The 17,481-nt window shown below is 45.9% G+C and overlaps 1 protein-coding gene across 2 annotated transcripts in view; it reads right to left on the reverse strand.

The window, feature by feature from the left end:
- Positions 1–17,481, reverse strand: part of CLASP1 (cytoplasmic linker associated protein 1) — a 1,312,099-nt gene that overhangs the window by 999,853 nt on the left and 294,765 nt on the right. The window lies entirely within an intron of this gene.

Genomic DNA, 17,481 nt, shown 5'->3' on the forward strand with positions numbered 1-17,481 from the left:
GCACTTTCATTGAAATTTTCAGAAGATACTGAAGAATGCTTTTGAGAAATCTTTATTGGTCCACCAGGTACCGATAAAGCTTGATAACGATGGCCAAAACCCATCGCAACTGTGTCTCTAGACACAACAAAGCATGCAGACCGTCACTAATTAGAGAACAACTTTTTCATATGGTTGTAGAATCTGCTTCTATGGTTACCCCCACTTTTTGACTGGTGCCAAGCTGTTATTGACTAGTCTGACTGGGATCCTGCTAATAAGGACCCCAGTCTATCTGCTTTCTCCCTAAATTATTATGTTCAGTCCTTAGGTACAGCTCAGATTGGATACTGGGGTACCCTTACAATTCCCTAGTATATGATACTAAGGTACCCAGGGAATAGGTACCCCAGAGGTCCACCATGGGCTGAAGCATGCATTATGCCACCCATGGGAGACCATTCAAAGTGGAACTACAGGCCTGCCACTGCAGCCTGTGTAAGCTACTGCTAGCACCATTTACTAAAGATTTAAGGTATCCTAAATCTAGGCTCACTGCACCTAAAACCTATAAGTCACCCCTATAGCAGGCCTTTGTAATCCTGAAGGCAGGGTGCTTGGTTCTAAGTGAGAGGGTGCCGCTGAATGAGCAGGATACCCCTACAGCCTAAGGTGTCCATTCTCCTGGGTTTTTAGTGAAGCAGCCATATACAATATAGAGGGCCATGCTATTACGCGATGAACATCTCGAAACTGGCTGCAACGAATCCTATCATGTTTGGTATCAAACATATTGGAATCATACCCCCACACCCACACTGTTTATGATTCCAAGCACTGGAAGAGCCCTCCGTTAGGCTCTCAGTGTTCCCGGTGCCAACCTACTAGACCCGGACAGTACAAAAGGGTTGCTGCCGACCAGAGACAGGTTTCTGCCCTCCTGCTGCTGAGCCAAGCTCGAGCAGGGGAAGGCAGAACAATAGGCATCCTGTCACAGGGAGGTGTAACCACCTACTAGACAGTATTTAGTGTATTGGGACCAGGTAGGTGCACTTGCCAGCGCCACTAAGTCTGCATGAGAGGCACATTTGGTGTCTCCGTGCATAGTCCAGTTCAAACCAGTCATGGGAGCAATTGGCTCCCGCTCTGGTGCAAAACTGAACAAAGGACATGGGAGTAACCTCCCCCTTTATCCAGACCTTCCCCTGGGAGGGTCCCCTGAATTGTCCCAGCCCTTTCCTTAGGGTACTTAAGGGCTTACCTGTGGGTGGGTCCCTAGATTTGTTGTGGGACAAGATTCAGATCAGGCATCACTTCTTATACCGTCTGGGCACTCTGGACTTCGCTTGGGCTCGACTTCGTCTCCCTTCCAGTCTGCTGCATCATCTGTGCCTGTGCACCATACAGGAACCTTCAGAGGCCTGTGGGAATCAAAGACACCTGAAGTAATCTCCCTTGAAGTGAAGGAGTCACTTCCCTGCATTCGCAGGCACCGCAACTAAGTCGACCAGTCTGCTGATCCTGAGCTCCCCCAGAGTCCGAAAGGTTCTGCAACACAGGTGGTGGTTTTCCACAGCTCTTGAGGCCTGCCCTACTCTCTTACCAAGTTTAAGGCCAGTATTCCTCGTGGTGGCTGCATTAACCGAACCCCTGTGCACCACGTCAACTTGCAGTTGCAAAGTGCAAAGGCTTATTGTCTTCCTTCCACCAAGATCTTCGGGCTCCAAGTAGCCCCAACCTCAAGCACTTCCAGTAACCAGAATCTTCAGCCACACCGCATCGTGTGCATTGTGACCTGCATCTTTTGGTGAGCTGCACGAGGTCCTCTTGCGACTTCAGTTCCTCTGGCCTGTGGGTCCTGTTGAGGGTCACCTTTATTTCTTTTGGGCTTTCAGGGCCTGTCCTGACTCCCCTGTTTGTGGTGATTCCCGTGGACCTTGCTGGTCCCGACGTTGCTCCTTCTTCAATTCCTGCATTGGTTGCATTTGCCCTGTCTTGTTGGTGCTACCGTCAGACACCGACCCCTCAGCACTCAACAGCTTATGCACGTCTCCTGGTCTTCCTCACCATCGCCTGGTCCTCACAGCTGTAGAGTCAAAGTCATCATCACTCTCCTGCAACACCAGACATCGGAAGGCATTCATCTTCCAAGTCTCCTGGTCACCCCTGAGTGACTGGCAATTTCGGCCCACTGTAATAAAATCATCCAAAAGCGGCGCTAACAAACAGCTCGGCCGCACTCCCCTCCTCCTCTGCAGGGGGGCCCGGCCGAGCAGTTTGCCAAGGCCGGTTTTGGTTCCCAGTCCGGCCCTGTTCAGCAGTGGCACTTTCCTGAAGTCCTTCATTGAGTTCGACTGCAGTTTCCGACACCACTTCACACGTATGCACCCGGCTTTCCTGGTGTAGGTAACTTGGGCACCACGGTAGGGGTGGCTCTCCAACATTCTTTCTTCCACAGGGTTTCTTCAGGGTCCACTGGGAGGGGTCCCTAATTTTTAAAAATCCAACCGCGACTTACATGTACGGAGAACGCGGTCGTGTTCCCACACTGCACCCGACCACCGTGGGGCTCCTAGTCTCTCACCTTGGGTGGTTCCTTGGATCCCCAGCACTTCTACGTCCTCTTGACATCGTCCTGACTCGAGTAGTGGTTTTTATACCACTTTCTTAGTAAATGCTTTGGTCCCCCCCTGTGGTCCACTGTGTATTCTGTGCTATTTACTGTATTTCTTCGTAAAGTATTGTGCGCGTTGTGCATATCTCTGGGTAGGCGATATTTGTATATGTTAGAGAGTATTACATGATAAATACATATTTTCATAAATACTTTCTGTGGATCTTTTTCACTTAATCTATACTATAAGATTGCATTCTGGTAAAACAAGCTGCTTTACACTCCTTCTGGACTATGCCTGAAGACTGCTCTCCACAGCTACCACTTAGAGAGCTTTCTAAGGTTGTTTAAGACCTCTTAAATCACCATAAGGGTTGTCTGGACTGGTGCAGGGTGCCCCTTACATAAGTGGTCATCATAAACCAGGCCAGCTTCTCACAATGATCTAGTAAGCGAATAACACATTTTTCACACTTCCCATAAGACAAGGACATGTTGGCCTAAAAGGCAGGTAGCACTAGCTGCAGGGAGGGCCAAAGTGCCAGAATCAAAATCATTGTGACAGAGTTTCTTGGATTTCCTGTCTGGGGCAGCCATAAAAAATGCACTGGGATTTTGAGCTTATCTGAACAACCAGATTCTCCAGTGACAGGTGGGAGGACAAAAAGAAAATAGTGGCACCTGTAATCTGTGGACTGACCAACCTAAAAAAGGTTTTCCTATGCAGCCATGATATGATCCAAGAATACTTCATTAAATGGAAGCAAGAGCTCCACCGCTGCTGCAGGTTGCAAGATTTCTCCAAGAATGATATATTTCAGTTAAAGTTAAAGTTATTTGCAAAGTTTCTGCAGCCTGCCAAATAACTCCAAAGTAAGTCCATAGTAGTAGGAAATGCCACCGTCTGGTGAATTTCCAAGGCACAGCATTTTCTAAAGACCGAGTAGGGATGAGTGTCAGTACTGTAAGATGACTAGAGGTGATCAGTCTCTTGAGTCAACACTACTATTTACCCTCCCATAGCTAAGGCATTTAGACCTGAACTGAAAATCTCCTCCAAATGGGTGAAACCTTGGGACGTGTGGATATGGTCGCAAGAGAGTTCATCATTAAAATAAGCCCCAACATTCTCGCTTGCCACACAGATATTTCTCCTATCGACATCCTTGGCTGGTGCCAAAGTCTTCTCCTTTTGTGGTGTCGCCGTAGGCGCCAAGGAAGGCCCCAAGCAAATGAGAGATGTCACCAATGGGCTTGGAGTCGAAACCAACAAGTCCAAGGGAACAGACCCCCATTGGTATCCCAAAGAGATGTGGAGACATCCTAAATCACTACACAGAAGGCCTTCACCTGTGCAGGGTCAGTAGAAGGACTTGCAAACTCCCGTCTCATCTTGTTACAAGCCAGCGGATTGCCTGAAATAGAGGAAAACTCTGGCGTGGTGCAGCTAGTGCTTCATTGGCCCTGGAGGAAGGAAGGAAACTCGGCCACACTGACTCCTCTTTGAGTATTAACACACAGACATAATAGAAGCGCAGTGGGGCACTAATGCCACTGGACTTCACTGTCACTGCACCTGCTGCACGACTGATTTACGCCCTTGTGATAGAAACCATATATGTTAAAGCCTGTGCCTTTTAGATAACTTCAAAAAAAAAAAAAAGTAAATGCCCTTTCTCCTATAGTGCAGGGACCTCAAGTTACCGAGTCCGCTTCATTTCAGATTGACACTACGGCCCACAGAGTTTAGAGAAGGGGGATGCAAGACTCATAATTGTGAATATACATAAAATACCAAGACAGAGTCCTTTAAGCCTTCACCCTGATGCAGTCATGGAGGATATCTTTGTATAGCAAACGTGCTGCCTAAATTCTACAAAATGTACACATTCGCTGCCACAAGCCAGATAAGTTACCACTGTATTGTGAAGACCAGAGTTAAAAGTAAGATGGCTGCCCCACTTCAACCCATCAAGCGAGATTGATTCTAGACCACAAACACGCATTACTCATTTTTGTAAAAGCAAATTTTAAGGGAATTTATACCGCGGTAGACATGCAGTGGTCAGACCGACCCTCGAAGGTAACATTCCATCCCAGCTGAGGAAGGCACAGCAAAAGTAACGAGCATGCATGCCATCGCTGACAGTCAGGTTCAGTACGGTCAAGCGCTAGGATCTTGGAGAGTCTATAGGGGCTAACTGCCTGCGGCACCTCCTCAACATGGAACTCCTTTGAATTTTGCTGCTCCTTACGGTTACACTAACATGTGAACAAGCAAAACCTCCTCACATGCCGTGGACTACTCTCCAAACACCCAATGGCTGCCCTGTGTGTTAGTCCAAAATTTGAATGACACTGGCAGCGAAGCCACTGGCTGATGGGGACAAACTTACTGCTGTGGGTTGTTTCGAAAATTAAATGACACTTGAAGCAAAAGTTGTACCTCAAAACATTAGCCAGAAAATACTGACGTGCAAAAATATGACCTGCACCATATTGTCAAGGTAAGCACACAAAGGGGTTTCAAACTTAATATTTTACCTCCACCCTACTTAATGATAAGAGTGCAACTCAAGATCTTGGAGACAATCTTTTTCAAGGTCTTTATTTTAAAGTTCATGTTTCGGGACAACTCCAAATCAATTAATGACAGAGGGGGCTTGACCCAAAGCTGCTTTAGATATATAATGTGTGTGTTATTTAAGACAAAAGATATGGCATGACAGGTTGAGCCCTAGATTATGCCAGACCTACAAAGAGAATGGAGTCATATGGCAGACCTAAAAAGGACCAGGTGATGGCGAGTAGAGTACTTGTATTTGAATTATGGAATAGTAACAGCAGAAATATAGAAGCAAGGGTGTGGGACAGGAAATGTGGTTGCTATACGCCTTCCTCTTTCATCCAGACTGACATGGGTGGAAAACAACTACAAGCTAAAGAGGAGACATAGTCGACAAGTGTGAGCTATTGATTTTAGGAGTCTAATGTGTCTGATGTTGACTGGTGCAGCTGGCAATGGTTCAAATGATAACATCTCTGCAGTCAATGAGTTTCTGTGAAACTGACATGCTATCCAGATGTTTGCCTGCCCGAAGAGGAAAGAATATCTTATTTTGTCACTGACATGCGGATGCATAATCCTGCGGCAGTTTCTAATGTGATACACGATCACACACCAGATAAAATCAGGAGCAAACATACAAAGTGCTGTAGTGTGAGGGCACGGTCTTCACACAGGTGTCTGGAGCCACGCAAGTAGACTTCTATTCTTTGTTAGACCCTTAGGTTTCACACGTAGCCTGATACCCTATGACGGGTCCATCTTTTCTCCAACTGCAATTAACTGCCAGGCTTCACCCAGTACACAAGGACCAGTGTTGCTCAATTTGAAAGACTTACTTTGAATGAGGTGCACCACATTGAATGAAAGCACAAGAGCAATAGGTTCCGCATTTGACTAATAGAAAGAGGGTACAGTGTGCACAAAAGGGAAAGGTTAAAAGAGTGAAAAGAAATACAAGCTTCACAGAGCGAGCAGGAACACTAGGTTCATGGATGCTACTTGTGGACATAAACTGAAGTGTGCGCAACAGCATAAGGTGAAGCATTTGAAACAAGCGGCACCTCCGCTAAGGCAGTATAAATAAAGGAAAAATAAAATGATAATAACTAAGTTATTATCGTTTATTTTTTCCTTTGCGGTGGGGTGGGGCTGCTCCGCTGACAGAGCAGGGTAGGGGAGGAGTGGTATGTACTCCTTAACCCCTTCGCTGCTAGGCCTTTTCCCCCCCTGTGCTAAGCCTTTTTTTGGCTATTTGGGGTAGTGCGCGCTTAGGCCCCTGTAACTTTTTGACCACATAAGGTATCCATGCCAAATTTGCGTCCTTTTCTTCCAACATCCTGGGGATTCTAAAGGTACCCAGGGTTTGTGGGTTCCCCTGGAGGGGTCCCGGAAATTAGCCAAAATACAGCTAAACTTTGGGTTTTTTAGGAACAATGGGAAAAAGGGCTGCAAATGAAAGCGTCTGGTTTTTTCCCTACAAATGGTATCAAAAAAGGGTTTGTGGGGCGGAAATCACCATTTTCCCAGCTTTTAGGGAATGACAGACTTTTGTCAGAAAACCAAGAATTTTTTACACAGTTTTGGCATTTTTCTGGGACATAGCCTATTTCTGATATTTTTTGTGCTTTCAACCTCCTTCCAGTTAATGGCAGAACTGGGTATGAAAGCAATAATGGATCCTGGAAAGCTAAACATTTTAGAAAAGTTGACACAATTCTGAATTCAGCAAGGGGTCATTTGTGTAGATCCTTCAAGATTTCTTTATAGAAACTAACAGTTAAATATAGGGAAAATTGAAAATTAGTTGAAAAAAAACAGCCTTTTGTGTCAACGTTTTCACCTGTAACTTCTTTTAATTATGACAGCTCTTTGAAAGCAATATACCGTTACATCCGCTGGACTTTTCTGGTTGTGGGGATATATAGGACTTGTAGGTTCACCAAGAACTCGACGAACCCAGAGTCAAAAACTGAGCAGCAATTTGCAATGGCTTTTTATTATGTACCGGGTATATAGCAATTATTGTGGGAAAATGTATACATGGAAAAATCGGTATGAAAGACAGCTATGTATTTCTGAAATGGGAACAAATTATAGAGTTTAGAAACAGTGGATATTTGCACATTTTCGAAATTGGGAATACTCATACTAGCTTGAGAATTATCAGTCATTTTTTTTTCAAAGTGACTTCTTTTTTACACAATGTCTTTCATTTGGAAGGCAGAAATACATTGAAAGTCAATAGGTAATAACAGTTCCTTTACAAATCTGAATTACCCTAAGTCTCCCGATAAAAATGGTACCTCACTTGTGTGGGTAGGCATAGTGCCCACGACAGGAAATGGCTCAAAACCCAATGTGAGCACACCACATTTTCACAATGAAAAATTACCCTTTTTTTGCAACGTGCCTAGCTGTAGTTTTTGAACCCTAGCTCTGCCGGCACCTAGGGAAACCTAGCAAACCTGTACATTTTTTAAAACTAGACACCCAGGGGAATCCAGGATGGGGTGACTCGACTGCCTGCCACCAGGTTCCGTTACCCAGATTCCCTTGCAAACCTAAACATGTGTCAAAAAAACGAATTTCCCCCACATTTCTGTGGTGGAAAGTTCTGGAATCTGCGTGGATCCACAAATTTCCACCCACCTCGCATTCCCTAAAGTCTTTCAAGAAAAATGGTACCTCACTTGTGTGGGACGGCCTAGTGCCCGCGACAGGACACGGCTCAAAACGCAACTTGGACACACCTCAATTTCGCAGTGAAAAATGACCCTTTTTTGGCAGTGCCTAGTTGTAGTTTTTGAACCACAGCTCTGCCGGCACCTAGGGAAACCTAGCAAACCTATACATTTTTGCAAACTAGACACCCAGGGGAATCCAGGATGGGGTGACTTGACTGCCTCCCACCAGGTTCTGTTACCCAGAATCCCTTGCAAACCTAAAACATTATTTAAAAAAACACATTTTCCCCACATTTCTGTGGTCGAAAGTCCTGGAATCTGCGTGGATCCACAAATTTCCACCCACCCCGCGTTCCCCAAAGTCTTCTGAGAAAAATGGTACCTCACTTGTGTGGGTTGGCCTAGTGCCCGCGACAGGAAACAGCACAAAAAGCAACATGGACAAACCTCAGTTTCGCAGTGAAAAATGACCCTTTTGAGCAAAGTGCCTAGCTATAGTTTTTTAACCATAGCTCTGCCGGCACCTAGGGAAGCCTAGCAAACCTATACAATTTTGAAAACTGGACACCCAGGGGATTCCAGAGAGGTATGGCTTGCGTGGATTCCCCAACGTTTCCTTACCCAGAATCCCATGCAAACCTCAATTTTAGCTGAAAAATCCACTTTTTTCACACATTTTTGTGTTGGAAAGTTGTGGCATCACAGGGCTGACACAAATTTCCTACCACCCAGCGTTCCCCCGGGTCTCCCGATAAAAACGGTGCCTCACTCATGTGGGAGGCCCAAGTACCCGCGACAGGCAAGGGCCCAAAACGTATATGAGGCAACATCAAAATTGCCCATCACCAAACAACCTGGTTTTGCAAGGGGGGTTACCTGGGTTTTTGGCCCCGTGCTCGGCGGCCATCTAGGGAAACCTACCAAACCCACACATTTCTGAAAACTAGACACCCGGGGGATTCCAGGGAGGAATGGCTTGCGTGGATTCCCAGACATTGCCTTACCCAGAATCCCCTGCAAACCTCAATTTTAGATTAAAAAAATCACTTTTTTCACACATTTTTGTGTGGGAAAGTTGTGGCATCACCGGGCTGACACAAATTTCCTACCACCCAGCGTTCCCCCGGTCTCCCGATAAAAATGGTGCCTCACACGTGTGGGAGCGCCCAACTACCCGCGACAGACAAGGGCCCAAAACGTATTGAGGCAACATCCAAATTGCCTATCACAAAATGTTTTGGGCCCTTGCCTGTCGCGGGCACTTGGGCCTCCCACACGAGTGAGGCACCATTTTTATCGTGAGACCCTGGGGAACGCTGGGTGGTAGGATATTTGTTTCAGCCCGGTGATGCCACAACTTTCCCACACAAAAATGTGTGAAAAAATCCCTGGCGTCTACTGGGCTTTTTGTCGTCCCCCCCGGGGGTGCAGATTGGGGACTAATGCCCCATCTGCCCCCCAGGGGGGGCAGAAAGCCTACTAGACGCCAGGGATTTTTTTGAGCAAATTTTAATTAGGGTGGGAGTTGCCAAAAAAGGGCATGCCAATGCCCCCATCCTAATAAAAATTTGCCAAAAAAATCCCTGGCGTCTAGTGGGCTTTTTGCCCCCCCCCGGGGGGGGCAAATTGGGGGCTACTGCTCCATCTGCACCCCGGGGGGGCAGGAAGGCTGTAATTGTTGCGGGTGGGGCATGCCTGTTTTGGGCAGCCCCCACCCTAATTCAAATTTGCCTAAAAAAATCCCTGGCGACTAGTAGGCTTTTTGCCCCCCCACTCGGATGCAGATTGGAGGCTAACGCCAGGGATTTTTTTGAGCAAATTTTAATTAGGGTAGGGGTTGCCAAAAACAGCCCCATCTGCAGGAAGGCTGTAATGTTTGCGGGGTGGAGGTGGGGGCATGGGCATGCCCATTTTGGGCAGCCCCACCCTAATTCAAATATGCCCCCCCCAAAAAAACCTGGCATCTAGTGGGCTTCCCCCCCCCCCCCCCCCCGGTGGGGCAGATTGGGGGCTAAAAGTCCACAAGACGCCAGGGAGTTTTTTGGGCAAATTTTAATTAGGGTGGGGGCAGCCCAAAACGGGCATGCCAATGCCCCCACCTAATTAAAATTTGCTAAAAAAATCCCTGGCGGGGACCATTAGTCCGGGCAGAAAGACTAATGGTGGCAGCGGGGGTGGGGGCATTTCGGGCAGACCCACCCTAAAAAACATTGCGCAAAAAGAAATCCCTGGCGTCAAGTGGGGGCTACTGCCCCAAAGGCTGTAATGGTGGCGGCGGGGGTCAGGGGCTTTTGGCGTGTCCGTTTCGGGCAGCCTCCACCCTAAAAAAAATGGTGCAAATAAAATCCCTCGTGTTTGTGGGCTATCTGCCCCCCCGGGGGGGCAGATTGGGGGCTACTGCCCTTATCAATCCCCGGGGGGGCAGAAAGGCTGTAATGGTGGCAGGGGGGTGGGGGCATTGGCGTGCCCATTTCGGGCAGCCCCTACCCTAAAAAAAAAACGCACCAAAAAAAATCCCTGGTGTTTAGTGGCCTTTCTGCCCCCCCGGGGGGCAGATTGGGGGCTACTGCCCCATCTTCCCCCCAGGGGCCCAGAAAGACTGAATGTAGCCCATTTTTGTATGGGGGAGCGAAGGCACTTGCCCAAGGGGCCGATCCCCCCCCCCCCCCATGGTGTCTAGTGGGTGGATCCCTGCTTGGGGATCGCCCTCCTGTAAGTAGTAATTTTAAGTAAATCAATTACTTTTGGAATACTACTATAAACACACAAATGTGCAGCTATAGCCAACTGATATATCTATTCCTGAGTAAATTCAGCAGCTGATTTAAGGCGGATTCCGAGCTGAAATAAGCACTTTCTCAAGAATTCACTCTAGGGTGTGTGGTACAAATAGGAATCAAATAACTAAACCAGGAAGCCTTTTGTGCAATCTGTATCTGAAATCAGCACAGTAAGAGCTAGCAGCAGAGGAGAACCTACAGACTCCCCCCCCCAGGCCATCCCCCACCCCAAGGATCATGATTGTTGGAACCAAATAAAGGGTGCAATAGTCTTTTACCATCCTGGAAGTTTGCCTAACATCGGGTGAGGGCTGGAGCTCTGGTGTACTTTTTCCATCTTTTAAGACATTTTGAGAACAGTCTATTCTTATTTTCTCTTCTCTGTCCATGAATCATAAGGTGATCAGAGTGATGAATTTGAGACGGTGCTCAGCACAGGCACTTAATTCTCTACACTGGTACTTATGATAGACCAACACTTTGTGGAGCTGTTTGACTATTTTTCAGGTGAGCACATCGTCAAGTGTTTCATAAATCAATATATATTAAAAAAAGAATAGTACCAGCCATCCAAGCCATTTTAAAGTTTAGTGTGACCTGAAATAGTCCAACTTATCACCCACACGTGTGATGGTTAGTAGCTGTGTTGATAGTGGCACAAGCAGCAGTTGTGGGTAATTGGTGGTGCAAGCTGCAGTGGCCTCTTATGAAGGCCCCAACCATTTACAACTTTTTTTTTGGGGGGGGGGGGGGTAAAGGACCTCTTTTTTGTATGATCACACCCCCTCCTAAATTGTGGACTGATGCTGTTTTGCGATTGTAGTGTACTGGGCTCTGAAAACCAGGCCCCAGTGCATGTGCTCTGACCCCCAAAATATTGTACAGTTGGCCAATACCTGATTGGATAATTTAAATTAATTATAAGTCTTAGTATATGGTACCAGAGGTACCCAGGGCTACATAGTAAAATGTCACTGCTGGACTGAAGCTTTTAATTGAGCTACCAGATGACAAGGAGAAAGCATGACTTTAGGCCTGCAACTGAAGACTTGTCGGGCAGTTTTAAACCGGACAACTCAACATGGCAAAATAAAACCTTTTGCCAGATCAAATCCATCCTTTTCAATATTAATAAGCCACCCCTAGGGAAGACCTTGTAGCCCACCAGGTAAGGTACTTGAAATTAAAAAGAAGGGTATGTGTCTTTTGTTTTTAACATGCCCAGACGGGTAAAGCCTGAAATTGAAGCTGTTGCAACCCCTTTCAAAGGGCAACTGGGCATGCAGGGGTTACTAAGACCAATGAGGCCTTTTCTTCCTGATGTGCCAGAGCCCGGCTTACTATGGCTCCTGAGCAACTGGGCCAAGTACCCCTTCAGCACTTGACTCAGTGGTAGCTGTGGACGAGCAGTCAGTCTCCCTTGGGATTATGATAAAAAGAAACATTTTATTTTTAACTATGTATTCAAAGAAAAACGACATCATTCATAAGCAATAACTCAATTTCCCTAGCGGTCGGGGCACTCATGTTTCACTGGCACATTTCTGTCCCACCTACTCCTTGGACTGTGGGCCATGGTTATTCCCCATTCACTGGTGACCGCATCAAGGGAATGCCTACAAATAGGCCTTAACTTAACAGTCCACTCTGACTCTTAGAAAATAGTAAAAAGTGTCTTTGGTATTGCAGCGCCTTTAGCAGCAAGTTCTCTTTCTCTCTCTCTCTTTCTCTCTCTCTCTCTCTCTCTCTCGTGTGTTCTCTCTCTCTCATTCTCTCTCTCATTCATTCTTGTTCGTTCTCTCTCATTCGTTCTCTCTCTCGTCCGTTCTCTCTTGTTCTCGCTCACTCTCTCGTTCGTTCTCTCTCTCTCTCTTGTTCTGTTACCTACATGTATTGTGCTGCCCCAGACACACATACATTCAGCACACAATTTGCCTTGCGTGCGCTACACAACACTACACACTTCATGTATTGTACTTCTCATAGGTATACACACACCCAGTACATCCACTCACCATGCACAGCACTGCTCTATCCCTGTACTCAACCATTCCCAGGAACAACCAGTGCAGAGTCATGACTCCCACACTGCACAGCACTTCACAGCTGACTGATGTAGGCCAAGGGGCGAGTTAAGCACACAGCAGAGAATCTTTAAAAAGGTTAGTGGACCAGTCGGTCTCACTTCAGTGACAGGTTAAGAGGACCTGTTCACTCCTACTGATCACTACACACTGTAAGCCACCAAAGAGCCTGTTCTGCTTAGCTCTGATTAAGACAGTAGCCTTCCACCTACATGACGGTAGCGCTTTGGGCATCCCTCCTGGCCCAACAAGACCACAATCCATGAGACGGGTGCACACACATGATCCTTGTTTGCGTATGATAAGAAAAATCAGCACTGGGGATCCAGACAACTGTATAGTTGGGCACTAAGAGCAGGGGTACACATCCATTACCATGCAGAGGACTTTTCCAATTCAAAAGCCATTTTCACTGCAGCAAGGACATAGGTCAAATTGGCTAACATGGAGTTTCACTTGCCACTGCACTAAGTGCTAACTTCCACTCTCCAAGGTATCAAATTAACCATTGCAATAAAACAAGCTTACTGCTGAGATCAGATTTAAAGTAACTTAACAGGAAGGTGACTTTAGAAAGTTACCACTTTGTTGCCCAAAACTTCAGTAGCCTTTACTTCCGGTCTGAAGCACTTGTTAATCGAGACAACATGCTGCCTCCTTGCTTGGAAGTGTGACGCGCTTCCAGGAACTAAGAGAATTGCTTAAGGGCAGAGGTGTGACCTCCTCCAGCAGGATAAGTACCAGGCGGCTGCTACAGATGACCCAATTTCAAAGAGGCAGCCGCCTAAGTAAAGCAAATGACAATCACGCCTTCGCCTGCCCACACCTTTGTGTTGGCATACAGGCTGGCCTCTCCTCCAGAGGGAGAAAATCTGTTGCAGAAAAAGTTTCCCCGGAGTGGCTCCTTATGCTAGGTATGTGCTCAAGGAAAGAAGGCTTGCACCGTGGTTTAGGGTACTGTACTGGGGGTGTCCTGAGATTGTTTGATGGCCAAACCCCCAAGAAATGTTGTAATGTGGGAAAGGTAGCTTCATGGGAACTATTGCCCAATTGGCTAGCGAGTCCTTTCCTCCTACAAAGAGAATATTGTTTGAAAGTGGCACACCAGACCCAGTCCTTAGACCACTACTGGACTAAAAGAAGACAGAAGAAAGACTGCCCTGCTGCTCAAAGGACCCAGCAAAGAAATACTGCATCAAAGACTGGACTGCCCCTGCTGCACCCAAAGAACCCGCAAAGAGGACTGTGCCACTCATGGGAAAGCGCTCCAGTTGTGCCAGAAATGAACAATGGACTCAAAGGTCATGGTAGTTAGCCTCCTATTAAGTTTCAGGGCCGTCAAAATCTAAAGTAACCTGAATCCGTCGAAAGCCCAGCTGCCCAGATTGCCTGCCAACTGTTCGATGGCGAAGTGCCAACTAGGCGACCGAGTCCAGTCCTTCCAGAGGTGTCCTCCATGCACATCAGATCCATAGCCAAAGTGAAAGTGGGTCTGGTCCCTTAAAGAAAAGGACTTGCTTACCTGTAAGCAACCACTGAACCCGCTGTAATCAGGAGAGCAGCTGAGCAGTAGCAACTGGACCTGCACTGGACTCCCCAGCTGAAAAGTGGACATCAACTCCTGAGGCCGGAGATGACTCAAAGTTCATGGACCCCACAATGGCCCCATGAAAACTTATTGCATCTCTTCAACATCCCTTCATCATTCTTCACCCCCAGCATCAGTACCACTTCTTAGCTGGAATGCGTTAAAGGAGAAAAGTACATTGATGACCCTAAGATTGCTGCTTACGACAGGTAAGCTGTGCACCTGGACCCGAGTGGTCCCTGTGACTGGCCTCATCCCATTGTGGTTACCCCAAGAGGATTCTAATCTGCGTTTTAGCCCACTGGCTACTAAACGCTTGCAATAATTTATTGTATCTCAAAGATTAAAGTTACATTATTTTAGATCACATCTCTGGTTCTACTCAATAGATGTTTGTTATTTTAGTGTCCATTTGAAGGTAAAAATACTCTATATTTATGAATTGTAGTTGGATTTTTATTGTTTCGTGTTTCTTACTTACCTGTAGTTTTGGTACTCCTAAATACCTTACACTTGTTCCTTTGTTTAAGCCTGACTGACACATCTCACCCAGGGTCGAGCTAAGAGTTTTCTTAAAGAAACCTTACTGGGCCTGATAAAGATTGTGATATTTTTACATGTGAGGTCCCACAAACACACCACTTAATAATGCAATTTCCTACAACTGATTATAAGAACGCTGATTTTATTCAGCGAATAATTAAACCACACTTCAGTAAACTAGAAACACTGCAGCTAGGCTCACCTTTGACCTGCACAAATTTGAACAAACCTTTCTGGAAAAACTGGACTAATACATTGTCTTCTCATTAAAAAGAGGACTTCTTTTAGGACTCTTTGTTTGACACATAAAATATTCATTACCCAGAAGCCTCGCCTCAAATGGCTCTCCTTACCATCCCTGCTCGAAAGTTTTGGTCTGCTTTTCGCAGACTGTTATTTGCTCCCAAGTTTAAGTCAGCTGCTTGGGGCAGCAAGTGTTTCAAAGTCCGAGTCAGCGGCGCCCATTAAAAAAAACTTCCTTAATCCCACAGAGGCAAATACAACATGTCGAAGTTTAGAGTTAAGCTATAAACGCGGCGGCCCTTCGATTACGGTGTTTGGTAGCCCTTTTTTATTCCTAATTTACGGAAATTTCTTGATGCAGATGCTGCAGCGCGAACAGACCTATTTTGGGTGACAGCTAGCTCTATAGGGGAACACATAGGTAGTTTGTATAAAAGGGTCGGACTCAACGGTGTAGAATATAACGATGCGCGCCAAGCAGCATAGTTTGACCTCAGTACATATAGCTTTGAATCGCGGGTTCCGATGGTGACCACAAGGTGGCACAACTGGGACAGACAAAGTAGATGGCGGGTAACTAACGAAGATGTCACATAAAACACTTGATCATGTTAAAACAAGCATTTGCAATGCAATAGGTCTCGCATTTTGCGAGTTTGAGCTATTGGCATTGTAAATGACTATTCCTTTTATTTATGTTTTGTTTTTTAAAACATATAAAATGCATTGTCATTTTAAATGCCAATAGCTTAAACTCTTGCAAATGCGAGACCTATTGCATTGCAAATGCTTGTTTTAAAGTGTGTACCTAAAAGAGTGTGCACTGAGAAAGGAAAGAGGCAAAGACAGATAGTGTTTGACATGTAACATAAAAGATGCACGAATAAGTCCCCGTTATTCCGTTTACCTATCCATAATTTGCCCCTAAGCTATTTGTCCATTCTTTTCTTTTTAACCTATACGTATTTTATACAAGTCTTCTGAGAATCTAATCATAAATAAGTTGGAAAATAACTAATCTAATCAATCTATAGAAATTATATGGATGAGACAATAAATTCAGCAAAAAGGTCTAATTTAGATGAAATACCAGCCAAATTTTTCCTTTTATTGTAGTCGGTTTGCAGACATTGCTCCTCTCAATGCCGGCCAAGCATAAACTTCCCTCCACGTCCAGCTTTTATGTTGCTGTTTTTGATACATCCGGATATCCTTTTACCCCTTTAGCGTCCAGTTGTCCATTTGAAAGCCTTTGGAAATAGCCTACACATTCAAAATTAGCTCCAATGTTGGAACTTCCAGCCATCCAACTTCTGCTTCTGACCAATGGCCAGTGACGTTTGATAAAGCTGTGTTGTCTTTTACGCTGTCACAGATGTGGTTTCATGTTGGTCTTTCTCCTTCCAGAGTCCACAACCTGCACAAGCTCCCTTGGAGAGCTGCTATTCCTAAGTCACTGTCATATCTCCTTTCTCCAGTTTTAGAGGCTGTGTGAGATATAGCTTTTGTAAGCGAATATTTCCTCGGACCTGGCAAGTGGCGAGCGGCTGTCGCACCGTCAATGTTGTGCCAGCACATGTCATCAAAATAGGTCTTTGTGATCTCTGGGGTGATCAAAAGGATCTTATCTCAGTAATGTCACAGGACAATCCCCTGGAGCCACAGTGCTCGGTGGGGTGGAAAGACTGCAGAGGTGCAGAAGCTCACTTTAGAATCACAGGCTGGGGCAACTGGTTTTGCAACACTTGGATTTCGTTTAAAGGGTCCATAAAGTGAGTGATGTCACAATTGGCCTTGAAAACCCTCTAGGGCACATTAAACAAAGGCGCATTCAGTCTGGAATACAAACTCCAAGCAGGCGTCAAACAAAGGAAACTGCAGGAATCTGCAATCTAGGCAGATATTACCAAACAAATGGAAACTCAGAAATACTAAACCGAAGCCGACATCAAGCAAATGCGAAGTACACCAGCATTCAAAGACCTGCCAACCCCGATCGTTACAACCCATCTTTTCTGAACACAAATGTTTACACATCACCAACCACGGTACTTATCAAATACTTCCATTTTTGAGGCCGTTGGAAGGGCAGTATATTATGTTCTCTCAGAACAATTGCAGCAGGCCCTTTGATCCATGTTAAAGGTAATCAAGCCAAACCGATTACAACCCCAAATAAATAGGTTTCTTGCACAAATGAAGCCTTGTATGGAAGTGTCTGCTGGAGAGAGGAGAGCGCGCATTAATGCGGAGATGTTCAGATGAAGAAAATTTGGCAAGCTGTCAAAGGAGTGCAGAATGATTTGGAATCCATTGAACAGTGCAGAGTTATTATGACTGTGGCCGCAGGAGAGGACGCCTCGCACATCATTTCGGAAGAGTGTGCCGTTTGCTCCA

Source organism: Triturus cristatus, chromosome 3_2, assembly GCF_964204655.1.
Source record: "Triturus cristatus chromosome 3_2, aTriCri1.1, whole genome shotgun sequence".
NCBI classification, from domain to species: domain Eukaryota; kingdom Metazoa; phylum Chordata; class Amphibia; order Caudata; family Salamandridae; genus Triturus; species Triturus cristatus.